This window comes from Geotrypetes seraphini, chromosome 10 (assembly GCF_902459505.1).
Source record: "Geotrypetes seraphini chromosome 10, aGeoSer1.1, whole genome shotgun sequence".
NCBI classification, from domain to species: Eukaryota; Metazoa; Chordata; class Amphibia; order Gymnophiona; family Dermophiidae; genus Geotrypetes; species Geotrypetes seraphini.
Window position 1 is genome coordinate 40,705,064 of NC_047093.1, and position 14,608 is coordinate 40,719,671.

A 14,608-nucleotide genomic window follows, 5' to 3' on the forward strand; every position below is an offset into this window, starting at 1 on the left:
CCCCACATACACACACACACACACACATCTATTTATACATGGCAAGCTCATTCTTCCCTTCAAAAAAGAGGTTAAAAAGGAATTATGTTTCTTCATTTAAGTACTAATGGCAAAGATCAATTGTTCAGTTAGAATGTGAAATGGGTTTCTAGATTATATATTGAAGACATTTTGCTGCTTAATCTATAGAGCATAAGTATTAATGAGAAACTAGGAAGCTAAGAGATAGCCTGTCAGTGACTATGTAATAAAAACACACTACATATGGAGATCACGTGGAAAACAACAGTTTAATCCAATAACTGAGAGCCATGAATTAAGGCTGGCTGAGTGACCTATTCATCCCTGTAGTGTCCTTATTAGCTATAAAGACAGAGGTGGATTTGAAGCAGGAGTCACAGCACACAAGGGTATCAGCCAGTTAGCCGACATATTTCACAGGTATTCAGCCTGTAGCTTTTTTTTTTTTAACATATTGCTATAGATATGGGACAAATTAGGAGATATTCATTTCCAGTGCCAACCAATATTCATTGTGTATATGTGTGTGTGTTGGTGGTGGTGGTGATGGGAGGGGGGAAGGGGTTTGAAGTTGGTTAAGTTCTCTTGCAGAGCTCAGCACAGGCTGGAGAGTCATTGGTCCTGCTAGAGCAGTGTTTCTCAACTTCTTCAAGACAACTACCCCAGGGCCTAAGTCTAACAAATATCAACCGAGTATCCCCACCCAAGTTCCGCCCCAGACCAGCCCAAGCTCTGCCCCTGACCCCACCCCCATAATAATAGTACTAATTGTAATGCAATTTCTTCCATTCATTTTTCATATACACACAATATAATCCTATTAATTCATAATGGCAACCACAAAATTAAAAAAATAAAAAGCACAATGTATGCAGAGAAAATGTCAGTTATAATTTATATTCATTTTTTCAAAGTGGTCAAGGTAGATGACTTTAAAATATGCAATGTCACGTCAGTAACACCTAAAGAAAAATAGACAAATATAGTGCAAAATATAGACAGCAGATATAAATTCTCAATAATGATACATTTTGATCACTAAATTGAAAATAAAATCATTTTTCCTACCTTTGTTTGGTGATTTCATGAGTCTTTGCTTGCACTTCCTTCTGACTCTGCATCCAATATTTCTTTCTTTCTGCCTTCTGCACGCTTCCTCTCCTCCCAACCAACATCTCTCTATGTTCCTCCATGAGTCCAACTTTTCTTCCTCTCTCATCCACCCTTATTGGCAACATGTCTCCCTCTCTCACTGTCCATCTGTCTTTCATTCCCTCCATGCTGCAAATGGAATGGGGAAAGAGAGAGAGAGAGATCCAGGGTGCATCTCTCCCACCCCCTCTACTGGCACATCCAGCATTTCTCCCTCTCTCATCCCCCGGATCATGTGCAGCATTTTTCACCACTGCCCACCAGCCCCATGCCCATTTCTCCTTCTATCACCCCTTTCCAGCACCATGCCACATCTGTCTCTCCATCACTATGTCCAACATTCCTCCCCCTTGCATCCCCTTCAATCTGTTCCTCTGTTCTCTCTCCACCACCATACCCAACATTTCACCCTCTCGTCCTTTTCTTCCCCATGCTTCTCTACCTCGCTCCTCTCTCTCTCACTGCCCAATTTTCCTCTTTTTTCCTTTCCCCATGTGCACCATCTCTTTCCCTCTCACTCACACACTCATGCCCAACAATTCTCCCTTTCTATTCCCTTCCTCCCTCCTATATCCCAAGTTAGTGCCCCCTTCCTCCCACCCTTCTGTGTCCCATGTTCATGCCCTCTCCTTTCCTTCTATGTCCTGAGTTCATGCCCCCCTCTCTGCCTTCCAAGGACCAATCACGTTTGTATAGTTGTATTCTTACACACACAGATGCTCATAACATTGACAGACTTGCGTATGCAATGTACATGTCATCTAGTCTAGTGTATATTTATGAAGGGAATTTAAAAAAATAAAGTTCTGGAATCTCTCGTAGCACACACAGAATTTCTTCGGGGCGCACCGCTGTGCCGTGGCACACAATTTGAGAGACACTATGCTAGAGTGTGAGCTCATGCTTAGCCCTGAAGAGTGTTCTCTGTGGCAATTTCTGTGAGACATGCTAAAGCTGGAGCTGCACCGGCACAAGTGCTATGGCACCAAGACTCAGCCCAGTTATGACTATGGTGAGGGAAGATGCAACCTGACCACTGCTGCTTTGGGAGGCTCGACGGTTTTGTGGTAGTGGTGGTGGGGAGTTCAGTCAGGAAGTGTTGCATAGGAGGTTGGGAGGGAGGGATGGAAAGTTGTTGCACATGGGGGGACAGAGGAAGAATTGTTGGGCATGGGGTGGAGGAGAGGAAGGGAGAGATGCAAAAAGAGGTAAAAAGGGGTGAGGAGAAATCCTGCATATGGTGGAGGGGAGGGAGAAATGTGGAGAAGGGTGGAGGGCAGGAAGAGATTGTGCATGGGGAGAGAGAAAGAAATGTTGCACATGCTAATGGAGAGATGCTGCATTGAGAATAGAGAGGTTTGACCCAGGGCAGAAAGCAGGGGGAGAGAGAAAGAGAGATGGTAGACAGTGGGAAAGAAATGTTGGATATGGCAGTGGAAGGGAAGGTACAGAGATGGAAGATGGATGGTGAGCACAAGGAAAGAAGAAAATGTGAAATGGGCAGGAGACCCTGGTGAACGAGTTAACACAAGAAACTGTCAGCATTTCTCAAGGAAAACGTAGACCCACCAGTGTGGAAGTTGCTACAGGCTCTGGAGAGATAGAAGTGGCTGAAGAATCTCCACAGCTTTTCAGCATTTTTTTCTCTATCCAAATCCTTATCAGATTACACTGGAGAATCTTTGGGAAGCCATTTTTAGTTAGGCCAGTGATTCTCAACCCACATCCAGTCTGTCCAATTTTTAGGATACCTGCAATTAATATGCACTTCCTCCACTGTATGCAAATCTATCTCATGCATATTCATTGTGCACATCCTGAAAGCCTAACTGACTGGGTGTGTGCCGAGGACTGGGTTGAGAACCCCTGAGTAAGGCTGTTCTTTGACTTCAAAATTTTGAGCAGTCTACAACCAGTTGCAGTTTTCCTAGGCCTGTTCCCACATTTTGATGACTAAGCTGACAGTCACTGTGGAAGTGGCTGAAAACGCTGTTAAGAAAACTTCTGCTAACGAGTCCTTTTTAATAGGGCTGTACCGAATATTTGTATTCAATTCAATTCGACCCTGAAGAGTACCCAAAATATATTATTTGTATTCAGCTGAAATTTGAATACAAATAATCCAGTGCCCTACTATGCTACATTTTACTGAAATAAACACGTGTTACTCTCTGATTTCACATGGCTTCATTTATTATATGTTGTGTTAAAGTTCAATTATTCCTATTCGGTATTTGTATTCAATATTCGTGTTCAGCCAAATAATAAACCCCCTCCTTTACAAAGTCGCGCTAGCATTTTTAGCGCCGGCCGGGACGGTAACAGCTCGGTCGCTCATAGTAATTCTATGAGCTTTGGAACTGTTACCGCTGTGGCCTGTGCGGCTTTGTAAAGGAGGGGAAAAATATGCTCTTTGGTACAGCTCTACTTTTGAGTGAAGAATGATATTGATTTCCTTTGAAAGATAATTTGGAAAATGTAGTTAGGTATAAGATTTTGCAGTTTATTCATATCCCCAAATTGCCTGTAATAACTCCAGATGCAAATTGAATATTTTCAAAGTACCTGAATAACCTTGTCCTCTTATTTCTAAAGTATATTGTTTTCCTCTTTCGGTGAAGAAAAAGAATTGGCAGGTTCTTGCTGGAGAATCAAATGTGTCTTTGGACTATTTGAACTTGATTGAAATATTGGAGAGGGATTAGAGCAGTGGTTCCCAACCCTGTCCTGGAGGACCACCAGGCCAATGAGGTTTTCAGGCTAGCCCTAATGAATATGCATGAAAAGATTTGCATATAATGGAAGTGAGAGGCATGCAAATCTGCTCCATGCATATTCATTAGGGCTAGCCTGAAAACCTCATTGGCCTGGTGGTCCTCCAGGACAGGGTTGGGAACCACTGGATTAGACTGAAACAGTGATGCTTGCAACATAAATAGCCAGAGAGAGGTCTTGAGGTTATCTCTTCATTGCCAAGGAATCCAGTTTTTTCAGTTGTAATATGCAGTTTAATTAGGACTAGACAAAAAATAAAAGCAACAGTTTTTGCTATTAAGGCCTAGGGCAGAGGTAGGCAATTCCAGTCCTCGAGAGCCGGAGCCAGGTCAGGTTTTCAGGATATCCACCGTGAATATGTACGAGATGGATTTGCATGCACTGCCTCCTTGAGATGCAAATCTATCTCATGCATATTTATTGTGGATATCCTGAAAACCTGACCTGGCTCTGGCTCTCGAGGACCGGAATTGCCTACCCCTGGCCTAGGGTAATGCAAATAGAAGGAGGCTATTTGGGCTTAATTTTTCATATTAATGTTTAATTAAGATGTAATTTCATACTTATCTCATTTTACTAGGGTTATCAGATGTCCAGATTTACCTGGACATGTCCTTCTTTTAGAGGACTGTCTGTGTCCGGATGGTTTCTGAGACTGGAGGGAGTTTGTCCTGGAGTTTGGACATGGCAAATGAGGTTTAAAGTGGATAAGTGTAAGGCGATGCATGCCAGTAACAAAAATCTTATACACAAATACAGGATGTCCGGTGCAGTCCTGGGAGAGACCCCCCCCCCCAAGGAAAGAGCCTTGGGAGTACTGGTCGACAAGTCAATGAAGCTGTCCGCGCAGTGTGTGGCGGCGACGAAAAGGGCGAACAGAATGCAAGGAATGATTAAGAAGGGGATCATGAACAGATCGGAGAAGGTTATCATGCCGCTGTACCGGGCCATGGTACGCCCTCACCTGGAATATTGCATCCAGCACTGGTCGCCGTACATGAAGAAGGACATGGTACTACTCGAAAGGGTCCAGAGAAGAGCAACTAAAATGGTTAAGGGGCTGGAGGAGTTGCCGTACAGTGAGAGATTAGAGAAACTGGGCCTCTTCTCCCTTGAAAAGAGGAGACTGAGAGGGGACATAATCGAAACATTCAAGATAATGAAGGAAATAGACTTAGTAGATAAAGACAGGTTGTTCACCCTCTCCAAGGTAGAGAGAATGAGAGGGCACTCTAAAGTTAAAAGGGAATAGATTCTGTACAAACGTAAGGAAGTTCTTCTTCACCCAGAGAGTGGTAGAAATCTAGAACGCTCTTCCGGAGGCTGTTATAGGGGAAAACACCCTCCAGGGATTCAAGACAAAGTTAGACAAGCTGAACCAGGTAAGGCTAGACTTAGTTAAGGCACTGGTCTTTGACCTAAAGGCCACCGCATGAGCAGACTGCTGGGCATGATGGACCACTGATCTGACCCAGCAGCGGCAATTCTTATGTTCTTATGACTCTCTCCAGTCCATCCCCCACCCCAGACTCAGATATGGCTCTCCGAGTCTCCACTGTCCCCAGGACCAACTCCGGCGCTGCAATTTCAAAACTTCGGGCAGCCAGCAGCATTATCAACATGATCCTGTTGACGTCGGCCTGCCCCAGAAGCCTTCGCTCTTCAGCATCCTGACTATATGGGAACAGAAAGTGCTGCAGAGTGAAGGCTTCTGGGGCAGGGAGACAGCAGCAGGATCATGTTGCTAAAGCTGCCGGCTGCTCAAAGTTTTGAAATTGCAGAGCCGGAGAAGGTACTGGGAACAGGGGAGATTCAGAGAGCCATACCCAACTCCGGGGTGGTCCGGGTGGGGGGCTTGAGAGAAAGAGAGAGAAGCTGCACTGTGGGATGGGGCAGCTTAAGGGTGAGACTAGCGAGATGGAGGGAGTGGGGTAAGACTCTGTAGGTGGGGTGGGACATGGCGGGGCTGAGGGCGGAGTCAGGTGTCCTCTTTTTTTGGCTTAACAAATATGGTAGTCCTATCTTTTACAAACCAGCTCATCTAACTGCGTTTTGAATGCCAGGTTTATGGCAACCAGATCCTATCTCTATTACATCATCCACTAGATAAATCGCTTTATCTTTTTCTCTTAGTGGATAATTTTTTAGAATAATTCTTGAGCGTTCTGATCACATATACAAGCAAATGGCTTCTTATAAATACCAACTCATGTAAAAGTATATATTATGAAATAACAATATAAGAACATAAGCAATGCCTCCGCTGGGTCAGACCTGAGGTCCATCGTGCCCAGCAGTCCGCTCACGCGGCGGCCCAACAGGTCCAGGACCTGTGCAATAATCCTCTATCTATACCCCTCTATCCCCTTTTACGGCAGGAAATTGTCCAGTCCTTTCTTGAACCCCAGTACCGTACTCTGCAAAGAACATTTATTTCTCTATAAAAACTGCCTATCTGAAGGATAATCCTTATAGACTTCCCAAAGCTAACCAGGCTCCATCTTCTATAAACTTGCCTATATCGATGTCCAGCATGATCCCTATGACTTCAGGCACTCTTATTTGACCCTAGATTGGCACAATGTCCTTTTCTGTAAGCTCCCCTTGCCTGTATCGGCTCTTGTTTTGCATATTCTCTCCTTATATTGCAACTCACTGCCACAGCTTCTTCTTTAAGTTCCCCATGTATAAATCACCTTGAACCTTTATAGGTTATTATGCTGATAATAGTGTGCCCTATTTTAAAATAATGCGCACTGTCTGTGAAGCACATGCATGCGTAATTCTTCTACATTCGAAGCACTGGCTCCCTATTTCATTTAGGATTCATTTTAAAGATGTTGCATACTGGTATTCAACAAAGAAAGAATACAAGTGGGGGGTGGGATAGAATTAATCAATTAAGAACATAAGAAGTTGCCTCCACTGGGTCAGACCAGAGGTCCATTGCGCCCAGCGGTCTGCTCCCGCGGCGGCCCATCAGGCCTATGACCTGTGAAGTGGTTCCTGACCATTTCTATAACCTACCTCTGCTTCTATCTGTACCCCTCAATCCCCTTATCCTTTAGGAACCTATCTAAACCTTCCTTGAACCCCTATATTGTGCTTTCTTTGTTGTATTTCATGTGAGGTTTCTGTTCCTTTTTCTGGTCTGCATACTGGTATTCCACAATATTTGGCTAGTTTATTTACCTCATGTCCCTGCTTGGTTACTTAGGTCTAGTTCACAAAATCAACTGTTAATTCCATCATTTCAGTTGTTTGGTCTGGAAATGTTACGGCGTAAGTTGTTTGTGAGGACTAGACCATAAGAACATAAGAATAGCCTTACTGGGTCAGACCAGTGGTTCATCAAGTCCAGTAGCCCGTTCTCACGGTGGCCAATCCAGGTCACTAGTACCTGGCCAATACCCAAAGAGTAGCAACATTCCATGATCTCAGAGTAAGCAAGATTCCGGAACCCCAAATAGTAGCAACATTTCATGCAGAATCCACAAAGAGTAGCAAGATTCTAGAATCCCAAGGAGTAGCAACATTCCATGCTACCAATCCAGGCCAAGCAGAGGCTTCCCCCATGTCTCTCTCAATAACAGACTATGGATTTTAACTCCAGGAACTTGTCCAAACCTTTCTTAAAACCAGCTACGCTATCCGCTCTTACCACATCCTCTGGCAACGCGTTCCAGAGCTTAACTATTCTCTGAGTGAAAAAATATTTCCTCCTATTGGTTTCAAAAGTATTTCCCTGGAACTTCTTCGAGTGTCCCCTGGTCTTTGTAATTTTTGACCGAGTGAAAAATCGATCCACTTGCACCCGTTGTACTATACTCAGGATTTTGTAGACTTCAATCATATCTCCCCTTAGCTGTCTCTTTTCCAAGCTGAAGAGCCCTAATAGTTTTAGACTTTCTTCATATGGAATGCATTGCCTTTATAATTGAGATTAGAGGGATCAATGATAGTGTTTAAAAAAAACACAACAACCCCAGTTTAAATCCTTATATGAGGATGCATTTTGAACCTGAATATGTTTATTCTCCTTCCTGCTTGCTGGTCTATCGGTTGAGTTCAGTTTTCAGTTCCAGATGTGGTTTTATGGGAGTGCGTGTGTATGCACGGTGGTAAAGAGCGTGTGTTTAGCCTATTGGTATTATTGTTTTTATACTACCACTACTATTAGTTATTTCCTGAGCGCTACCAGACGTACGCAGCACTGTAAACATAGAAACATAGAAGATGACGGCAGAAAAGGGCTACAGCCCATCAAGTCTGCCCACTCTGCTTACCCACCCCCTGTCTATGCCACTAAGAAGCAGTATGTCAATTTTTTAATAAACCTGAATAAACTTGAAACTTGTGCACAAGTATTGGGAAAGAGGGCAAATTTTTAATGCCATTGGCCCCAAAACAAAATTGAAGACTAGCCAAAACAAAATGAACGAGTGTGACAAATGCCATAGGAAATGAAATGAAACAAAAATGTTGGGGTTGCCCATCTTTGCTAACTATAGGAGGAGCAAAAGGACTCAAATTATCTTGATTTATTTATTCAATTTTCTATACCGTTCTCCCAGGGGAGCTCAGAATGGTTTACATGAGTTTATTCAGGTACTCAAGCATTTTTCCCTGTCTGTCCCGGTGGGCTCACAATCTATCTAATGTACCTGGGGCAATGGGGGGATTAAGTGATTTGCCCAGGGTCACAAGAAGCAGCATGGGTTTAAACCCACAACCTCAGAGTGCCGAAGCTGTAGCTTTAACCACTGCACCACTCTAGAAATCAAAATGTAGTAAAAATGAGCCAAGTAAAGGACAATCAAGCCATTGTGACATCACTGATGAGGTTGGCTCTTAGGCATTGGTTGAATGAGGCATTATGATGTCACAATACCAGCTCTGGTTATTAGAGGATGAAACTTTTCACACTACTTATTTATTCAATTTTCTATACCATTTTCCCAGGGGAGCTCAGAATGGTTTAAATAAATTTATTTAGGACCTCAAGCATTTTTCCCTGTCTGTCCTGGTAGGCCTACAATCTATCTAATGTATCTGGGGCAATGGAGGGATTAAGTGATTTGCCCAGGGTCACAAAGAGCAGCATGGATTTGAACCCACAACCTCAGGGTGCTGAGGCTGTAGCTCTAACCACTGTGCCACACACTTTCTAATCAGAAGCTAGGTCCCCATTGCTTACTATAGTTATATCCTCACTGATTTTGGTACCTGATTTTGGTACCATCTCTATAGCACTGAAAGACGTATGCAGCGCTGTACATTTAACATTTAATAGACAGTTTCTGCTCAGGAAAGCTTACAATCTAATTTGGACAGACAGGATGTATAGGGGTTGGGGAGTGAAAGGAAAATGTTAAGAGTAAATGATTACTATTCGGTGTATTGTAAATAGAGAATGACATGGTGACAAAATTCATCACCGTTCCCGTTCCTGCGGATAACCGCGGGAAATAATCCCATGTCATTTTCTAGTGTCTATTTCAACCTCAGTCCTTCTACACCAGCATTCTTCAAAGCAAAGCTAGAGAGTCATGGTTGTGGCCATTCATGCTCTGATTCTTATGTGAGCCAAGGATAATGAAGCTATTGTGACATCACTGATGTGATTGGCTCTTAGGCACTGGTGGAATGAGGCATTATGACATCACAATATCTGCTCTGGATACCAGAGACTGTCATTCTGTAGTGTCTGTTTCAACCTCAGTCCTTCTACACCAGCATTCTTCAAAACAAAGCTTGTGGGTCAGTGGTTGTGGCCATTCATTCTCTGATTTTTCCCTCTCTCCTTAAAGAATGACATGAAGATGGTTTCCCGCAGTTATCCGCAGGGACGGGAACGGTGATGAATTTTGTCACCGTGTCATTCTCTAATTGTAAACTGCTTTGGTTGAATCTCTTCATGAATAAGGCAGTTAATAAATCTCAATAAATAAATAAATAAACAAATATGGCCCCCTTTCACTAAGGTGATTAGCATGGGCCAGAGCGGTAACTGCACCAAAGTCCTTTAAATCTCTATGGGTTTCAGTACAGTTGCCACACAGCACTCACTAATGTCGCTTAGTAAAAAAGGGTTTAAGTAGATAATCTGTCATAGGATTGAACGATTGTTTTCTTATACTGCTCAGGAGTAGATCTCTTTTTTTCTCAAAGGACCCACGGCAACAAGAGGGCATCCGTTGAAAATCAGGGGTGGGAAATTTCATGGCGACACCAGAAAATATTTCTTCACCGAAAGGGTGGTTGATCGCGGGAATAATCTTCCACTACAGGTGATTGAGGCCAGCAGCGTGCCAGATTTTAAGAAAAGATGGGATTGGCCTGTGGGATCTCTTCATGAAGGAAGTTAGGGGCTGGGTCATTGGTGTGGGCAGACTAGATGGGGCCGTGGCCCTTTTCTGCCGTCATTTTCTATGTTTCTATGTTAATTTAAAATTTTACCTGCTTTCCATTTTTCCTCCTTTCCTCGTCCTCTCTATTTTTTCTTTCCTTGAAATGGGGTTTATTGTTCTTCAATTCTAATTTGGAATTTTCTTGTATTTCTGATTTGATTAATTGGCAAATGTTTTTTTTTCTTGGAGTGTTTTTATTAAACAAGTGTAAGAATGAATGATTATAAAAATTGAATAAATAAAAAAGCTTTTTAAAAAAATTATTTTGACCTACTGTACTTCACTCCAATCACCATAAGGATCTGACCCATGCAACATGCAGCCTGTTATTTATCTCAGTTATTACAGCTGCAGGATATTCACTCCAGACAGCTGTATAGTGGTATTAGGTTTGCTTGACAGGCCTAGAAGAAGAATAACGTGCGATATGTAACTGTTATATACGAGGGGGTACTGAAACGTTCTCAGCCTAACCAAAAAGAGAATGATGTGGATATGATCTGAATCAATGTCCAATGAAAGAATTTCATTTCTGCAAATTGGCACGTAACGAAATCAAATAACACTCAGAATTTAGGAAGTTGATTGGATGGCTGAGAACTTTTCAGCACCTCATCATATGGTCACACAAAGGCTGTGACAATTTGACATGAACCCTGGATAACTTTGCTAATTTTTTAGCTGCTGACAGAAATGAAAAAAAAAAAAAATAAAATTGATGTTAATGTACCACTGCTTTAAAAGAGAAGTTAGAGAAATTGTCCTTATCGGGGGTTATCTGAAGACAGAAGCTAGGAAGGGCACCTCGCTTCCTGTGAGTGTTTAAATAAAGCCTTTGTCCAGGCAGCCCTTTACAGGGACTTGTTTGATTTAGACTGTATAGGATAAAAAGCTCTCTTGGACCATGAGTGCTTTGCCATTCTCTGGTCTAGTAGCCCCCTCAACCACTCCTCCACTAGAAGGACTCGGCTTCCTCTCTGTGAGAGTGACTTGCTTGTTCAGATTGGCTGGTGACTTAAGTGTATTGGTTTTTCCTGGCGTCCTGTCCTTTGCATGGCAAATAATCCCTGGCCAGAAGAATCAGGGATTTCTAAATAGAAGCGGGCAGTCAGCCTCTTGAAGGCCAGTGTAATTGTTTTGAGGAAAATACAGGAGGGGATGAGGGAGGGGTCAGAGGATGGGCAATGGTACTGCATGTAATGAAGAAAGGAAAGCTAGTCAGTCTGTGGTAACCAGAATCTTTAGTTTATAAGCTTTCAAGAAAGTGCTCGGCCTAGAACAAATTGCAGTAAAACATAGGGTGTGGTGGGAAGGAGTAGCACTAAATAAATAAATAACTGGGCTATATAGCAGAAATCCCGATCAATAATACAGTGTTTATTTTTATTATTACTGTCATCACTCCTTCTTACTTTCATGCTTAGACTATTGTAACACTTTGTGCTCCTTTTATTAAGCCGCGCTAGCGGGGTTAACGCACGTGACTTTTCATCACGTGCTAACCCCTGCACTGGCCTAAAAACTACCACCTGCTCAAGAGGAGGCGGTAGCGGCTAGCGCGGCCGGCGGTTTAGCACGCGGTATTATGCGCATTAAAACGCTAGTGTGCCTTTGTAAAAGGAACCCTTTACTTCAGCGCTCAAAATGTTATTATATCAGAAGGTAATGTCAGTGGCTTACCTAGGGTATGTGACACCCGGGGTTGATCATTTTTTAACACTCCCCCCATATAAAAAAAATATATTTTTAGTAATTTAATTAATTTATTTAGTTTTATATTCCATCCTCTCCAGAGAGCTCAGAACGGGTTACAGTATAAAATTCAGAGTGCTACAATATAACATTACATAGGGTAATAACCTCTCCAACCCCATGAAGGCGCTAAGGCAGGGGTGCCCACACTTTTTGGGCTTGCGAGCTACTTTTAAAATAATCAAGTCAAAATGATCTACCAACAATAAAATTTAAAAAAAACACACAGCACACTGTATGCAGAGAAAATGTTAATTATCATTCCTATTCCGGGGTTTTTTCAAAGAGGTCAAGGCAGATGACTTTATGCAATGTCACCTCAGGAACAACTATACAAAAATAAACAAATATACCCCCTCCCTTTTTACTAAACAGCAATAGCAGTTTTTAGCGCAGGGAGCTGCACTGAATGCTCTGCGCTGCTCTCGATGCTCATAGGCTCCCTGCGCTAAAAAACGCTATTGCGGTTTACTAAAAGGGGGCCATAATAGTGCAAAATATAGACACAAGATATAAATTCTCAAAACAGACACATTTTGATCACTAAATTGAAAATAAAATCATTTTTCCTACCTTTGTTGTCTGGTGATTTCATGAGTCTCTGGTTGCACTTTATTCTTCTGACTGTGAATCCAATATTTCTATTTTTCAGCCTGCTGTATACTTCCAGACCTCATTTCCTCCGCCAACATTTTCTTTCTCTCTCCCTGCCCCTTCTCCTTTCTTTCTTTCTGTCTTTATTTCTTTTTGTTTCTCTGCCCCCCTTTCTTTCTGTCTGTCTTTCTCTCTCCATGTCCCCTTTCCTTCTGTCTTCCTGTCCCTCCTTTCTTTCTTTCTTTCTTTTTCCCTTTTTTCTTTCTGTCTCCCTGCTCCACTTCCTTTCTGTCTCCCTGCCTGCTCCCAAGCCACTGCCGCTGCCATCGGGGAACAGGCCTCCAAACCACCGCCGCCCCAAGCTCTCCCTGCTTCCCCAGATTTCCTCTCCCTGACGTCATTTCTGAAGTCGGAGAGGAAGTTCCGGGCCAGCCAGGCAGCAATTGACGGGCCCGGAACTTCCTATCTGTTGTCAGAATTGATGTCTGGTGGGGGAAGTTGGTTGGCTCAGTGCACCTTGGTACACCACTGGGTAACATTAATTCGGAACATATCAGTCAAACTGGTCTTCAGAGCTAAAGAATGTTTCAGGCCCCCTTTTATCAAGCTGCGTAAGGGTTTGTATAGAAGATCGCTGCGGATAAAAGCTCTGATGCTCACAGAATTCCTATGAGCATCAGAGCTTTTACTGCAGCTGTCTGTGATAAAAAAAAAAAACCCTTACACAGCTTGATTAGGGGGGGGGGGTGATAGTCATAGATCAAGAAGTCCATGAATATATCTATGTCAAGAATGTATTACTGGACATTTTGGGGTCAATATTTCAAAAGGTTAATCGGGCAGGAGATGCTTCTGTTTAGTGAAACCCCAATGAGCAAATTGGCTGCCAGTATTCAGCCTAAGTGGCTAGGTTGGGGCCGGAGGTCCATGGCAGAACAAAACTTTGTTACGAGTTAACTAGTCACCAATCTGAATACTGGCCAGTGCTTGGTTGACTTCCAGGATATTCAATGCCAGGAGCCACTTATGTATTGGTATTGAATTATGGGTAAGCTCGGTGCTTGGGCCGTTGCTATTTAATATATTCATAAATGATCTAGAAACAGGGACGAAGTGTGAGATAATAAAATTTGCGGACGACATCAAACTATTTAGTGGAGCTCGGACTAAAGATGACTGCGAAGAATTGCAAAGAGACTTGAACAAACTAGGGGAATGGGCGACGAGATGGCAGATGAAGTTCAACGTTGAGAAATGTAAAGTACTACATGTGGGAAGAAGAAACCCAAGGTGCAGCTATACGATGGGAGGGATATTATTGAAGGAGAGTACCCAAGAAAGGGACTTGGGGGTAATGGTGGACATGACAATGAAGCCGACGGCACAGTGCGCAGCGGCCGCTAAGAAGGCGAATAGAATGCTAGGCATAATCAAGAAGGGTATTACAACCAGAACGAAAGAAGTTATCCTGCCGTTGTATCGGGCGATGGTGCGTCCTCATCTGGAGTACTGCGTCCAATATTGGTCGCCGTACCTTAAGAAAGATATGGCGTTACTCGAGAGGGTTCAGAGAAGAGCGATACATCTGATAAAAGGGATAGAAAACCTTTCATACGCTAAGAGATTAGAAAAACTGGGACTCTTTTCCCTGGAGAAGAGGAGACTTAGAGGGGATATGATAGAGACTTACAAGATCATGAAAGGCATAGAGTAGAGAGGGAAAGATTCTTCAAACTTTCGAATAAAAAAGAACAAGAGGGCACTCGGAAAAGTTGAAAGGGGACAGATTCAAAACGAATGCTAAAAGTTCTTCTTTACCCAACGTGTGGTGGACACCTGGAATGCGCTTCCAGAGGACATAATAGGGCAGAGTACGGTACTGGGGTTCAAGAAAGGATTGGACA